This window comes from Chiloscyllium punctatum, chromosome 45, assembly GCF_047496795.1.
Source record: "Chiloscyllium punctatum isolate Juve2018m chromosome 45, sChiPun1.3, whole genome shotgun sequence".
NCBI classification, from domain to species: Eukaryota; Metazoa; Chordata; class Chondrichthyes; order Orectolobiformes; family Hemiscylliidae; genus Chiloscyllium; species Chiloscyllium punctatum.
In genome coordinates, this window is record NC_092783.1 from 30,786,442 (window position 1) to 30,799,616 (window position 13,175).

General features: G+C 50.7%; 8 non-coding genes across 8 annotated transcripts; all 8 read left to right on the forward strand.

The window, feature by feature from the left end:
- The first annotated feature begins 208 nt into the window (after nt 1–208).
- On the forward strand, nt 209–282 carry trnat-agu (transfer RNA threonine (anticodon AGU)). Its single transcript has one exon. It is a non-coding gene; the product is annotated as a tRNA-Thr (tRNA).
- Nucleotides 283–1,865: 1,583 nt separating this feature from the next.
- Nucleotides 1,866–1,939, forward strand: trnat-agu (transfer RNA threonine (anticodon AGU)). The gene has a single exon. It is a non-coding gene; the product is annotated as a tRNA-Thr (tRNA).
- A 1,583-nt stretch (nt 1,940–3,522) lies between these two features.
- On the forward strand, nt 3,523–3,596 carry trnat-agu (transfer RNA threonine (anticodon AGU)). The gene has a single exon. It is a non-coding gene; the product is annotated as a tRNA-Thr (tRNA).
- A 1,583-nt stretch (nt 3,597–5,179) lies between these two features.
- Nucleotides 5,180–5,253, forward strand: trnat-agu (transfer RNA threonine (anticodon AGU)). The gene has a single exon. It is a non-coding gene; the product is annotated as a tRNA-Thr (tRNA).
- Nucleotides 5,254–6,827: 1,574 nt separating this feature from the next.
- On the forward strand, nt 6,828–6,901 carry trnat-agu (transfer RNA threonine (anticodon AGU)). Its single transcript has one exon. It is a non-coding gene; the product is annotated as a tRNA-Thr (tRNA).
- A 1,583-nt stretch (nt 6,902–8,484) lies between these two features.
- trnat-agu (transfer RNA threonine (anticodon AGU)) lies at nt 8,485–8,558 on the forward strand. The gene has a single exon. It is a non-coding gene; the product is annotated as a tRNA-Thr (tRNA).
- Nucleotides 8,559–10,139: 1,581 nt separating this feature from the next.
- Nucleotides 10,140–10,213, forward strand: trnat-agu (transfer RNA threonine (anticodon AGU)). The gene has a single exon. It is a non-coding gene; the product is annotated as a tRNA-Thr (tRNA).
- Nucleotides 10,214–11,796: 1,583 nt separating this feature from the next.
- trnat-agu (transfer RNA threonine (anticodon AGU)) lies at nt 11,797–11,870 on the forward strand. The gene has a single exon. It is a non-coding gene; the product is annotated as a tRNA-Thr (tRNA).
- The last annotated feature ends 1,305 nt before the right edge of the window (nt 11,871–13,175 follow it).

Below are 13,175 nucleotides of genomic sequence, written 5' to 3' on the forward strand. Positions count from 1 at the left end.
CTGTCAGTTTAAAGAGGTGAAAACATCGAATTCAAGAGCAGGTTGTGTTTTTCCGTGCCGTTTGCGTGGAGAATGTTGAGTCGTGAACTCTCTCTTCTTTGCAATTCTCACTGAGTAAGATCGAGACGGAAAGCACGTTGACGAGCCCTTGTCTTCAAGTGGTGAATAAACTGTACCTGTGCACTCAGCGCCCAGCCGCGCGCGCTGTGGCGCCATGGCTTAGATGGTTAAAGCGTCTGTCTAGTAAACAGGAGATCCTGGGTTCGAATCCCAGTGGTGCCTGCTTGCTGTGCCAACAGTGCGCACTTGCATCTTCTTACCACAGTTGTGTTGCTGGTCAGACAGCTCAACGTTCTGTTGCAGCCTGTTATGATTTGGCGATCCTGCATCTCGTTCCAGCAGTCGTGTCACTCTTCGTTCTACCTGCAATTTCGTGCCGCTGTTCCACACGCGCTCCTGCTTCTCATTCGCTTTTATTCTCCCACCTTCATTCCCAGTTTGGTGGGAATAACGACGTGAGGTGGAGACACTGCTGACTTACCAGGGAATGCTGTGGCAAACGCGTGCGCGCACACACTCCACGAGCTGATCATCACCCTCATTCTCTGCCGTCACCGTTCATTCATTTTACGCCAACGGAAAATAAATCCTCCTTCTCCTAGAGTTGGAGTGCAGTTGTCTTTTCTTTTTCTGCTGAAGGAGGAAAAGAGAAAACATTGCTGCTGAAGGTGGATATGGAGTGAAGGACAGTCACCAGCGTGTGTACAAGTCAGTTGGCAAGGTTTCCTGTCAGCGTCACAGGGCGGGATCCCTGTTTAGGAATCCGACTTTGCATCGTCCAGACCTGGATACAGCTCCCAGTCTGGTAATGAAGATTTATTTCTCTAATTGTGAATTATCCGATTGAAAACGAATTCCTAGTTACGCACAGAATACACCCGCTGATCCTGCCAGAGTCAGCCCAGTGATTGTTTGCATTCATCTAGAAGGGCAAAGGCAGCAGATACACCGGTAAACTAGCTCCGCGAATCCCCCTCCTATCATCCCAGCTTTCTGAGTTGTAAAGATCTCGTTGTAGCTTCGCTAGCGCTGGATCAAAGTCCTGGAACCCCTTCCCTAGCAGCCTCATGGCTGGAGCTCCGTGCTGAGGAGTTCAAGGGTTCAGGAAAGTAACTCATCCCCCTGATCTGTCGGGTAATCAGGGATGGGCAGTAAATCCTACCCTGGATGAGTGGCGCTGGAAGAGCACAACAGTTCAGGCAGGCATCCAAGGAGCAGCGAAATCGACGTTTCGGGCAAAAGCCTAACCCATCGAGTGACGCCGATCTCCCAGGAATCCGTTTCAAAAAGGGGCAGGTCCTAAACGGACACCTGCTATCGGTCGGAAATAGGTTGAGAACGGCAGCGAGGGAGTGTAATAAAAGTGAAAGACAATGCCGACCGCGAGGCATGAGGCAGGAAGTGAGTGTAGAGCTGGTGGTACAAAGCTCAGAGTTGGTGCTAATGGGTCACCCTTTACTGCTCACTGTTTACACTGACTCACACACCACTCCTGGTCAGTTCATTTCAGTGACACTTTTCCCCTTGGTGTGAGGTTCCCTCTGGAGCGGAATAACGCCCTTAATGGGCCCAGAGAGGATGACACATCCTCTTTATCCTGTCAGTTTAAAGAGGTGAAAACATCGAATTCAAGAGCAGGTTGTGTTTTTCCGTGCCGTTTGCGTGGAGAATGTTGAGTCGTGAACTCTCTCTTCTTTGCAATTCTCACTGAGTAAGATCGAGACGGAAAGCACGTTGACGAGCCCTTGTCTTCAAGTGGTGAATGAACTGTACCTGTGCACTCAGCGCACAAGCGCGCGCGCTGTGGCGCCATGGCTTAGATGGTTAACGCGCCTGTCTAGTAAACAGGAGATCCTGGGTTCGAATCCCAGTGGTGCCTGCTTGCTGTGTCAAAAGAGTGCACTTGCATCTTCTTACCAGAGTTGTGTTGCTGGTCAGACAGCTCGACGTTCTGTTGCAGCCTGTTATGATTTGGCGATCCTGCATCTCGTTCCAGCAGTAGTGTCACTCTTCGTTCTACCTGCAATTTCGTGCCGCTGTTCCACACGCGCTCCTGCTTCTCATTCGCTTTTATTCTCCCACCTTCATTCCCAGTTTGGTGGGAATAACGACGTGAGGTGGAGACACTGCTGACTTACCAGGGAATGCTGTGGCAAACGCGCGCGCGCACACACTCCACGAGCTGATCATCACCCTCATTCTCTGCAGTCACCGTTCATTCATTTTACGCCAACGGAAAATAGATCCTCCTTCTCCTAGAGTTGGAGTGCAGTTGTCTTTTCTTTTTCTGCTGAAGGAGGAAAAGAGAAAACATTGCTGCTGAAGGTGGATATGGAGTGAAGGACAGTCACCAGCGTGTGTACAAGTCAGTTGGCAAGGTTTCCTGTCAGCGTCACAGGGCGGGATCCCTGTTTAGGAATCTGACTTTGCATCGTCCAGACCTGGATACAGCTCCCAGTCTGGTAATGAAGATTTATTTCTCTAATTGTGAATTATCCGATTGAAAACGAATTCCTAGTTACGCACAGAATACACCCGCTGATCCTGCCAGAGTCAGCCCAGTGATTGTTTGCATTCATCTAGAAGGGCAAAGGCAGCAGATACACCGGTAAACTAGCTCCGCGAATCCCCCTCCTATCATCTCAGCTTTCTGAGTTGTAAAGATCTCGTTGTAGCTTCGCTAGCGCTGGATCAAAGTCCTGGAACCCCTTCCCTAGCAGCCTCATGGCTGGAGCTCCGTGCTGAGGAGTTCAAGGGTTCAGGAAAGTAACTCATCCCCCTGATCTGTCGGGTAATCAGGGATGGGCAGTAAATCCTACCCTGGATGAGTGGCGCTGGAAGAGCACAACAGTTCAGGCAGGCATCCAAGGAGCAGCGAAATCGACGTTTCGGGCAAAAGCCTACCCCATCGAGTGACGCCGATCTCCCAGGAATCCGTTTCAAAAAGGGGCAGGTCCTAAACGGACACCTGCTATCGGTCGGAAATAGGTTGAGAACGGCAGCGAGGGAGTGTAATAAAAGTGAAAGACAATGCCGACCGCGAGGCATGAGGCAGGAAGTGAGTGTAGAGCTGGTGGTACAAAGCTCAGAGTTGGTGCTAATGGGTCACCCTTTACTGCTCACTGTTTACACTGACTCACACACCACTCCTGGTCAGTTCATTTCAGTGACACTTTTCCCCTTGGTGTGAGGTTCCCTCTGGAGCGTAATAACGCCCTTAATGGGCCCAGAGAGTATGACACATCCTCTTTATCCTGTCAGTTTAAAGAGGTGAAAACATCGAATTCAAGAGCAGGTTGTGTTTTTCCGTGCCGTTTGCGTGGAGAATGTTGAGTCGTGAACTCTCTCTTCTTTGCAATTCTCACTGAGTAAGATCGAGACGGAAAGCACGTTGACGAGCCCTTGTCTTCAAGTGGTGAATAAACTGTACCTGTGCACTCAGCGCCCAGCCGCGCGCGCTGTGGCGCCATGGCTTAGATGGTTAAAGCGTCTGTCTAGTAAACAGGAGATCCTGGGTTCGAATCCCAGTGGTGCCTGCTTGCTGTGCCAACAGTGCGCACTTGCATCTTCTTACCACAGTTGTGTTGCTGGTCAGACAGCTCAACGTTCTGTTGCAGCCTGTTATGATTTGGCGATCCTGCATCTCGTTCCAGCAGTCGTGTCACTCTTCGTTCTACCTGCAATTTCGTGCTGCTGTTCCACACGCGCTCCTGCTTCTCATTCGCTTTTATTCTCCCACCTTCATTCCCAGTTTGGTGGGAATAACGACGTGAGGTGGAGACACTGCTGACTTACCAGGGAATGCTGTGGCAAACGCGCGCGCGCACACACTCCACGAGCTGATCATCACCCTCATTCTCTGCCGTCACCGTTCATTCATTTTACGCCAACGGAAAATAGATCCTCCTTCTCCTAGAGTTGGAGTGCAGTTGTCTTTTCTTTTTCTGCTGAAGGAGGAAAAGAGAAAACATTGCTGCTGAAGGTGGATATGGAGTGAAGGACAGTCACCAGCGTGTGTACAAATCAGTTGGCAAGGTTTCCTGTCAGCGTCACAGGGCGGGATCCCTGTTTAGGAATCCGACTTTGCATCGTCCAGACCTGGATACAGCTCCCAGTCTGGTAATGAAGATTTATTTCTCTAATTGTGAATTATCCGATTGAAAACGAATTCCTAGTTACGCACAGAATACACCCGCTGATCCTGCCAGAGTCAGCCCAGTGATTGTTTGCATTCATCTAGAAGGGCAAAGGCAGCAGATACACCGGTAAACTAGCTCCGCGAATCCCCCTCCTATCATCCCAGCTTTCTGAGTTGTAAAGATCTCGTTGTAGCTTCGCTAGCGCTGGATCAAAGTCCTGGAACCCCTTCCCTAGCAGCCTCATGGCTGGAGCTCCGTGCTGAGGAGTTCAAGGGTTCAGGAAAGTAACTCATCCCCCTGATCTGTCGGGTAATCAGGGATGGGCAGTAAATCCTACCCTGGATGAGTGGCGCTGGAAGAGCACAACAGTTCAGGCAGGCATCCAAGGAGCAGCGAAATCGACGTTTCGGGCAAAAGCCTACCCCATCGAGTGACGCCGATCTCCCAGGAATCCGTTTCAAAAAGGGGCAGGTCCTAAACGGACACCTGCTATCGGTCGGAAATAGGTTGAGAACGGCAGCGAGGGAGTGTAATAAAAGTGAAAGACAATGCCGACCGCGAGGCATGAGGCAGGAAGTGAGTGTAGAGCTGGTGGTACAAAGCTCAGAGTTGGTGCTAATGGGTCACCCTTTACTGCTCACTGTTTACACTGACTCACACACCACTCCTGGTCAGTTCATTTCAGTGACACTTTTCCCCTTGGTGTGAGGTTCCCTCTGGAGCGTAATAACGCCCTTAATGGGCCCAGAGAGGATGACACATCCTCTTTATCCTGTCAGTTTAAAGAGGTGAAAACATCGAATTCAAGAGCAGGTTGTGTTTTTCCGTGCCGTTTGCGTGGAGAATGTTGAGTCGTGAACTCTCTCTTCTTTGCAATTCTCACTGAGTAAGATCGAGACGGAAAGCACGTTGACGAGCCCTTGTCTTCAAGTGGTGAATGAACTGTACCTGTGCACTCAGCGCCCAACCGCGCGCGCTGTGGCGCCATGGCTTAGATTGTTAAAGCGTCTGTCTAGTAAACAGGAGATCCTGGGTTCGAATCCCAGTGGTGCCTGCTTGCTGTGCCAACAGTGCGCATTTGCATCTTCTTACCACAGTTGTGTTGCTGGTCAGACAGCTCAACGTTCTGTTGCAGCCTGTTATGATTTGGCGATCCTGCATCTCGTTCCAGCAGTAGTGTCACTCTTCGTTCTACCTGCAATTTCGTGCCGCTGTTCCACACGCGCTCCTGCTTCTCATTCGCTTTTATTCTCCCACCTTCATTCCCAGTTTGGTGGGAATAACGACGTGAGGTGGAGACACTGCTGACTTACCAGGGAATGCTGTGGCAAACGCGCGCGCGCACACACTCCACGAGCTGATCATCACCCTCATTCTCTGCCGTCACCGTTCATTCATTTTACGCCAACGGAAAATAGATCCTCCTTCTCCTAGAGTTGGAGTGCAGTTGTCTTTTCTTTTTCTGCTGAAGGAGGAAAAGAGAAAACATTGCTGCTGAAGGTGGATATGGAGTGAAGGACAGTCACCAGCGTGTGTACAAGTCAGTTGGCAAGGTTTCCTGTCAGCGTCACAGGGCGGGATCCCTGTTTAGGAATCCGACTTTGCATCGTCCAGACCTGGATACAGCTCCCAGTCTGGTAATGAAGATTTATTTCTCTAATTGTGAATTATCCGATTGAAAACGAATTCCGAGTTACGCACAGAATACACCCGCTGATCCTGCCAGAGTCAGCCCAGTGATTGTTTGCATTCATCTAGAAGGGCAAAGGCAGCAGATACACCGGTAAACTAGCTCCGCGAATCCCCCTCCTATCATCCCAGCTTTCTGAGTTGTAAAGATCTCGTTGTAGCTTCGCTAGCGCTGGATCAAAGTCCTGGAACCCCTTCCCTAGCAGCCTCATGGCTGGAGCTCCGTGCTGAGGAGTTCAAGGGTTCAGGAAAGTAACTCATCCCCCTGATCTGTCGGGTAATCAGGGATGGGCAGTAAATCCTACCCTGGATGAGTGGCGCTGGAAGAGCACAACAGTTCAGGCAGGCATCCAAGGAGCAGCGAAATCGACGTTTCGGGCAAAAGCCTACCCCATCGAGTGACGCCGATCTCCCAGGAATCCGTTTCAAAAAGGGGCAGGTCCTAAACGGACACCTGCTATCGGTCGGAAATAGGTTGAGAACGGCAGCGAGGGAGTGTAATAAAAGTGAAAGACAATGCCGACCGCGAGGCATGAGGCAGGAAGTGAATGTAGAGCTGGTGGTACAAAGCTCAGAGTTGGTGCTAATGGGTCACCCTTTACTGCTCACTGTTTACACTGACTCACACACCACTCCTGGTCAGTTCATTTCAGTGACACTTTTCCCCTTGGTGTGAGGTTCCCTCTGGAGCGTAATAACGCCCTTAATGGGCCCAGAGAGGATGACACATCCTCTTTATCCTGTCAGTTTAAAACATCGAATTCAAGAGCAGGTTGTGTTTTTCCGTGCCGTTTGCGTGGAGAATGTTGAGTCGTGAACTCTCTCTTCTTTGCAATTCTCACTGAGTAAGATCGAGACGGAAAGCACGTTGACGAGCCCTTGTCTTCAAGTGGTGAATAAACTGTACCTGTGCACTCAGCGCCCAGCCGCGCGCGCTGTGGCGCCATGGCTTAGATGGTTAAAGCGTCTGTCTAGTAAACAGGAGATCCTGGGTTCGAATCCCAGTGGTGCCTGCTTGCTGTGCCAACAGTGCGCACTTGCATCTTCTTACCACAGTTGTGTTGCTGGTCAGACAGCTCAACGTTCTGTTGCAGCCTGTTATGATTTGGCGATCCTGCATCTGGTTCCAGCAGTCGTGTCACTCTTCGTTCTACCTGCAATTTCGTGCCGCTGTTCCACACGCGCTCCTGCTTCTCATTCGCTTTTATTCTCCCACCTTCATTCCCAGTTTGGTGGGAATAACGACGTGAGGTGGAGACACTGCTGACTTACCAGGGAATGCTGTGGCAAACGCGCGCGCGCACACACTCCACGAGCTGATCATCACCCTCATTCTCTGCCGTCACCGTTCATTCATTTTACGCCAACGGAAAATAAATCCTCCTTCTCCTAGAGTTGGAGTGCAGTTGTCTTTTCTTTTTCTGCTGAAGGAGGAAAAGAGAAAACATTGCTGCTGAAGGTGGATATGGAGTGCAGGACAGTCACCAGCGTGTGTACAAGTCAGTTGGCAAGGTTTCCTGTCAGCGTCACAGGGCGGGATCCCTGTTTAGGAATCCGACTTTGCATCGTCCAGACCTGGATACAGCTCCCAGTCTGGTAATGAAGATTTATTTCTCTAATTGTGAATTATCCGATTGAAAATGAATTCCTAGTTACGCACAGAATACACCCGCTGATCCTGCCAGAGTCAGCCCAGTGATTGTTTGCATTCATCTAGAAGGGCAAAGGCAGCAGATACACCGGTAAACTAGCTCCGCGAATCCCCCTCCTATCATCTCAGCTTTCTGAGTTGTAAAGATCTCGTTGTAGCTTCGCTAGCGCTGGATCAAAGTCCTGGAACCCCTTCCCTAGCAGCCTCATGGCTGGAGCTCCGTGCTGAGGAGTTCAAGGGTTCAGGAAAGTAACTCATCCCCCTGATCTGTCGGGTAATCAGGGATGGGCAGTAAATCCTACCCTGGATGAGTGGCGCTGGAAGAGCACAACAGTTCAGGCAGGCATCCAAGGAGCAGCGAAATCGACGTTTCGGGCAAAAGCCTACCCCATCGAGTGACGCCGATCTCCCAGGAATCCGTTTCAAAAAGGGGCAGGTCCTAAACGGACACCTGCTATCGGTCGGAAATAGGTTGAGAACGGCAGCGAGGGAGTGTAATAAAAGTGAAAGACAATGCCGACCGCGAGGCATGAGGCAGGAAGTGAGTGTAGAGCTGGTGGTACAAAGCTCAGAGTTGGTGCTAATGGGTCACCCTTTACTGCTCACTGTTTACACTGACTCACACACCACTCCTGGTCAGTTCATTTCAGTGACACTTTTCCCCTTGGTGTGAGGTTCCCTCTGGAGCGTAATAACGCCCTTAATGGGCCCAGAGAGGATGACACATCCTCTTTATCCTGTCAGTTTAAAGAGGTGAAAACATCGAATTCAAGAGCAGGTTGTGTTTTTCCGTGCCGTTTGCGTGGAGAATGTTGAGTCGTGAACTCTCTCTTCTTTGCAATTCTCACTGAGCAAGATCGAGACGGAAAGCACGTTGACGAGCCCTTGTCTTCAAGTGGTGAATGAACTGTACCTGTGCACTCAGCGCCCAACCGCGCGCGCTGTGGCGCCATGGCTTAGATGGTTAAAGCGCCTGTCTAGTAAACAGGAGATCCTGGGTTCGAATCCCAGTGGTGCCTGCTTGCTGTGCCAACAGTGCGCACTTGCATCTTCTTACCACAGTTGTGTTGCTGGTCAGACAGCTCAACGTTCTGTTGCAGCCTGTTAGGATTTGGCGATCCTGCATCTCGTTCCAGCAGTAGTGGCACTCTTCGTTCTACCTGGAATTTCGTGCCGCTGTTCCACACGCGCTCCTGCTTCTCATTCGCTTTTATTCTCCCACCTTCATTCCCAGTTTGGTGGGAATAACGACGTGAGGTGGAGACACTGCTGACTTACCAGGGAATGCTGTGGCAAACGCGCGCGCGCACACACTCCACGAGCTGATCATCACCCTCATTCTCTGCCGTCACCGTTCATTCATTTTACGCCAACGGAAAATAAATCCTCCTTCTCCTAGAGTTGGAGTGCAGTTGTCTTTTCTTTTTCTGCTGAAGGAGGAAAAGAGAAAACATTGCTGCTGAAGGTGGATATGGAGTGAAGGACAGTCACCAGCGTGTGTACAAGTCAGTTGGCAAGGTTTCCTGTCAGCGTCACAGGGCGGGATCCCTGTTTCGGAATCCGACTTTGCATCGTCCAGACCTGGATACAGCTCCCAGTCTGGTAATGAAGATTTATTTCTCTAATTGTGAATTATCCGATTGAAAACGAATTCCTAGTTACGCACAGAATACACCCGCTGATCCTGCCAGAGTCAGCCCAGTGATTGTTTGCATTCATCTAGAAGGGCAAAGGCAGCAGATACACCGGTAAACTAGCTCCGCGAATCCCCCTCCTATCATCTCAGCTTTCTGAGTTGTAAAGATCTCGTTGTAGCTTCGCTAGCGCTGGATCAAAGTCCTGGAACCCCTTCCCTAGCAGCCTCATGGCTGGAGCTCCGTGCTGAGGAGTTCAAGGGTTCAGGAAAGTAACTCATCCCCCTGATCTGTCGGGTAATCAGGGATGGGCAGTAAATCCTACCCTGGATGAGTGGCGCTGGAAGAGCACAACAGTTCAGGCAGGCATCCAAGGAGCAGCGAAATCGACGTTTCGGGCAAAAGCCTACCCCATCGAGTGACGCCGATCTCCCAGGAATCCGTTTCAAAAAGGGGCAGGTCCTAAACGGACACCTGCTATCGGTCGGAAATAGGTTGAGAACGGCAGCGAGGGAGTGTAATAAAAGTGAAAGACAATGCCGACCGCGAGGCATGAGGCAGGAAGTGAGTGTAGAGCTGGTGGTACAAAGCTCAGAGTTGGTGCTAATGGGTCACCCTTTACTGCTCACTGTTTACACTGACTCACACACCACTCCTGGTCAGTTCATTTCAGTGACACTTTTCCCCTTGGTGTGAGGTTCCCTCTGGAGCGTAATAACGCCCTTAATGGGCCCAGAGAGGATGACACATCCTCTTTATCCTGTCAGTTTAAAGAGGTGAAAACATCGAATTCAAGAGCAGGTTGTGTTTTTCCGTGCCGTTTGCGTGGAGAATGTTGAGTCGTGAACTCTCTCTTCTTTGCAATTCTCACTGAGTAAGATCGAGACGGAAAGCACGTTGACGAGCCCTTGTCTTCAAGTGGTGAATGAACTGTACCTGTGCACTCAGCGCCCAACCGCGCGCTATGGCGCCATGGCTTAGATGGTTAAAGCGCCTGTCTAGTAAACAGGAGATCCTGGGTTCGAATCCCAGTGGTGCCTGCTTGCTGTGCCAACAGTGCGCACTTGCATCTTCTTACCACAGTTGTGTTGCTGGTCAGACAGCTCAACGTTCTGTTGCAGCCTGTTATGATTTGGCGATCCTGCATCTCGTTCCAGCAGTCATGTCACTCTTCGTTCTACCTGCAATTTCGTGCCGCTGTTCCACACGCGCTCCTGCTTCTCATTCGCTTTTATTCTCCCACCTTCATTCCCAGTTTGGTGGGAATAACGACGTGAGGTGGAGACACTGCTGACTTACCAGGGAATGCTGTGGCAAACGCGCGCGCGCACACACTCCACGAGCTGATCATCACCCTCATTCTCTGCCGTCACCGTTCATTCATTTTACGCCAACGGAAAATAGATCCTCCTTCTCCTAGAGTTGGAGTGCAGTTGTCTTTTCTTTTTCTGCTGAAGGAGGAAAAGAGAAAACATTGCTGCTGAAGGTGGATATGGAGTGAAGGACAGTCACCAGCGTGTGTACAAGTCAGTTGGCAAGGTTTCCTGTCAGCGTCACAGGGCGGGATCCCTGTTTAGGAATCCGACTTTGCATCGTCCAAACCTGGATACAGCTCCCAGTCTGGTAATGAAGATTTATTTCTCTAATTGTGAATTATCCGATTGAAAACGAATTCCTAGTTACGCACAGAATACACCCGCTGATCCTGCCAGAGTCAGCCCAGTGATTGTTTGCATTCATCTAGAAGGGCAAAGGCAGCAGATACACCGGTAAACTAGCTCCGCGAATCCCCCTCCTATCATCCCAGCTTTCTGAGTTGTAAAGATCTCGTTGTCGCTTCGCTAGCGCTGGATCAAAGTCCTGGAACCCCTTCCCTAGCAGCCTCATGGCTGGAGCTCCGTGCTGAGGAGTTCAAGGGTTCAGGAAAGTAACTCATCCCCCTGATCTGTCGGGTAATCAGGGATGGGCAGTAAATCCTACCCTGGATGAGTGGCGCTGGAAGAGCACAACAGTTCAGGCAGGCATCCAAGGAGCAGCGAAATCGACGTTTCGGGCAAAAGCCTACCCCATCGAGTGACGCCGATCTCCCAGGAATCCGTTTCAAAAAGGGGCAGGTCCTAAACGGACACCTGCTATCGGTCGGAAATAGGTTGAGAACGGCAGCGAGGGAGTGTAATAAAAGTGAAAGACAATGCCGACCGCGAGGCATGAGGCAGGAAGTGAGTGTAGAGCTGGTGGTACAAAGCTCAGAGTTGGTGCTAATGGGTCACCCTTTACTGCTCACTGTTTACACTGACTCACACACCACTCCTGGTCAGTTCATTTCAGTGACACTTTTCCCCTTGGTGTGAGGTTCCCTCTGGAGCGTAATAACGCCCTTAATGGGCCCAGAGAGGATGACACATCCTCTTTATCCTGTCAGTTTAAAGAGGTGAAAACATCGAATTCAAGAGCAGGTTGTGTTTTTCCGTGCCGTTTGCGTGGAGAATGTTGAGTCGTGAACTCTCTCTTCTTTGCAATTCTCACTGAGCAAGATCGAGACGGAAAGCACGTTGACGAGCCCTTGTCTTCAAGTGGTGAATGAACTGTACCTGTGCACTCAGCGCCCAACCGCGCGCGCTGTGGCGCCATGGCTTAGATGGTTAAAGCGCCTGTCTAGTAAACAGGAGATCCTGGGTTCGAATCCCAGTGGTGCCTGCTTGCTGTGCCAACAGTGCGCACTTGCATCTTCTTACCACAGTTGTGTTGCTGGTCAGACAGCTCAACGTTCTGTTGCAGCCTGTTAGGATTTGGCGATCCTGCATCTCGTTCCAGCAGTAGTGGCACTCTTCGTTCTACCTGGAATTTCGTGCCGCTGTTCCACACGCGCTCCTGCTTCTCATTCGCTTTTATTCTCCCACCTTCATTCCCAGTTTGGTGGGAATAACGACGTGAGGTGGAGACACTGCTGACTTACCAGGGAATGCTGTGGCAAACGCGCGCGCGCACACACTCCACGAGCTGATCATCACCCTCATTCTCTGCCGTCACCGTTCATTCATTTTACGCCAACGGAAAATAAATCCTCCTTCTCCTGGAGTTGGAGTGCAGTTGTCTTTTCTTTTTCTGCTGAAGGAGGAAAAGAGAAAACATTGCTGCTGAAGGTGGATATGGAGTGAAGGACAGTCACCAGCGTGTGTACAAGTCAGTTGGCAAGGTTTCCTGTCAGCGTCACAGGGCGGGATCCCTGTTTCGGAATCCGACTTTGCATCGTCCAGACCTGGATACAGCTCCCAGTCTGGTAATGAAGATTTATTTCTCTAATTGTGAATTATCCGATTGAAAACGAATTCCTAGTTACGCACAGAATACACCCGCTGATCCTGCCAGAGTCAGCCCAGTGATTGTTTGCATTCATCTAGAAGGGCAAAGGCAGCAGATACACCGGTAAACTAGCTCCGCGAATCCCCCTCCTATCATCTCAGCTTTCTGAGTTGTAAAGATCTCGTTGTAGCTTCGCTAGCGCTGGATCAAAGTCCTGGAACCCCTTCCCTAGCAGCCTCATGGCTGGAGCTCCGTGCTGAGGAGTTCAAGGGTTCAGGAAAGTAACTCATCCCCCTGATCTGTCGGGTAATCAGGGATGGGCAGTAAATCCTACCCTGGATGAGTGGCGCTGGAAGAGCACAACAGTTCAGGCAGGCATCCAAGGAGCAGCGAAATCGACGTTTCGGGCAAAAGCCTACCCCATCGAGTGACGCCGATCTCCCAGGAATCCGTTTCAAAAAGGGGCAGGTCCTAAACGGACACCTGCTATCGGTCGGAAATAGGTTGAGAACGGCAGCGAGGGAGTGTAATAAAAGTGAAAGACAATGCCGACCGCGAGGCATGAGGCAGGAAGTGAGTGTAGAGCTGGTGGTACAAAGCTCAGAGTTGGTGCTAATGGGTCACCCTTTACTGCTCACTGTTTACACTGACTCACACACCACTCCTGGTCAGTTCATTTCAGTGACACTTTTCCCCTTG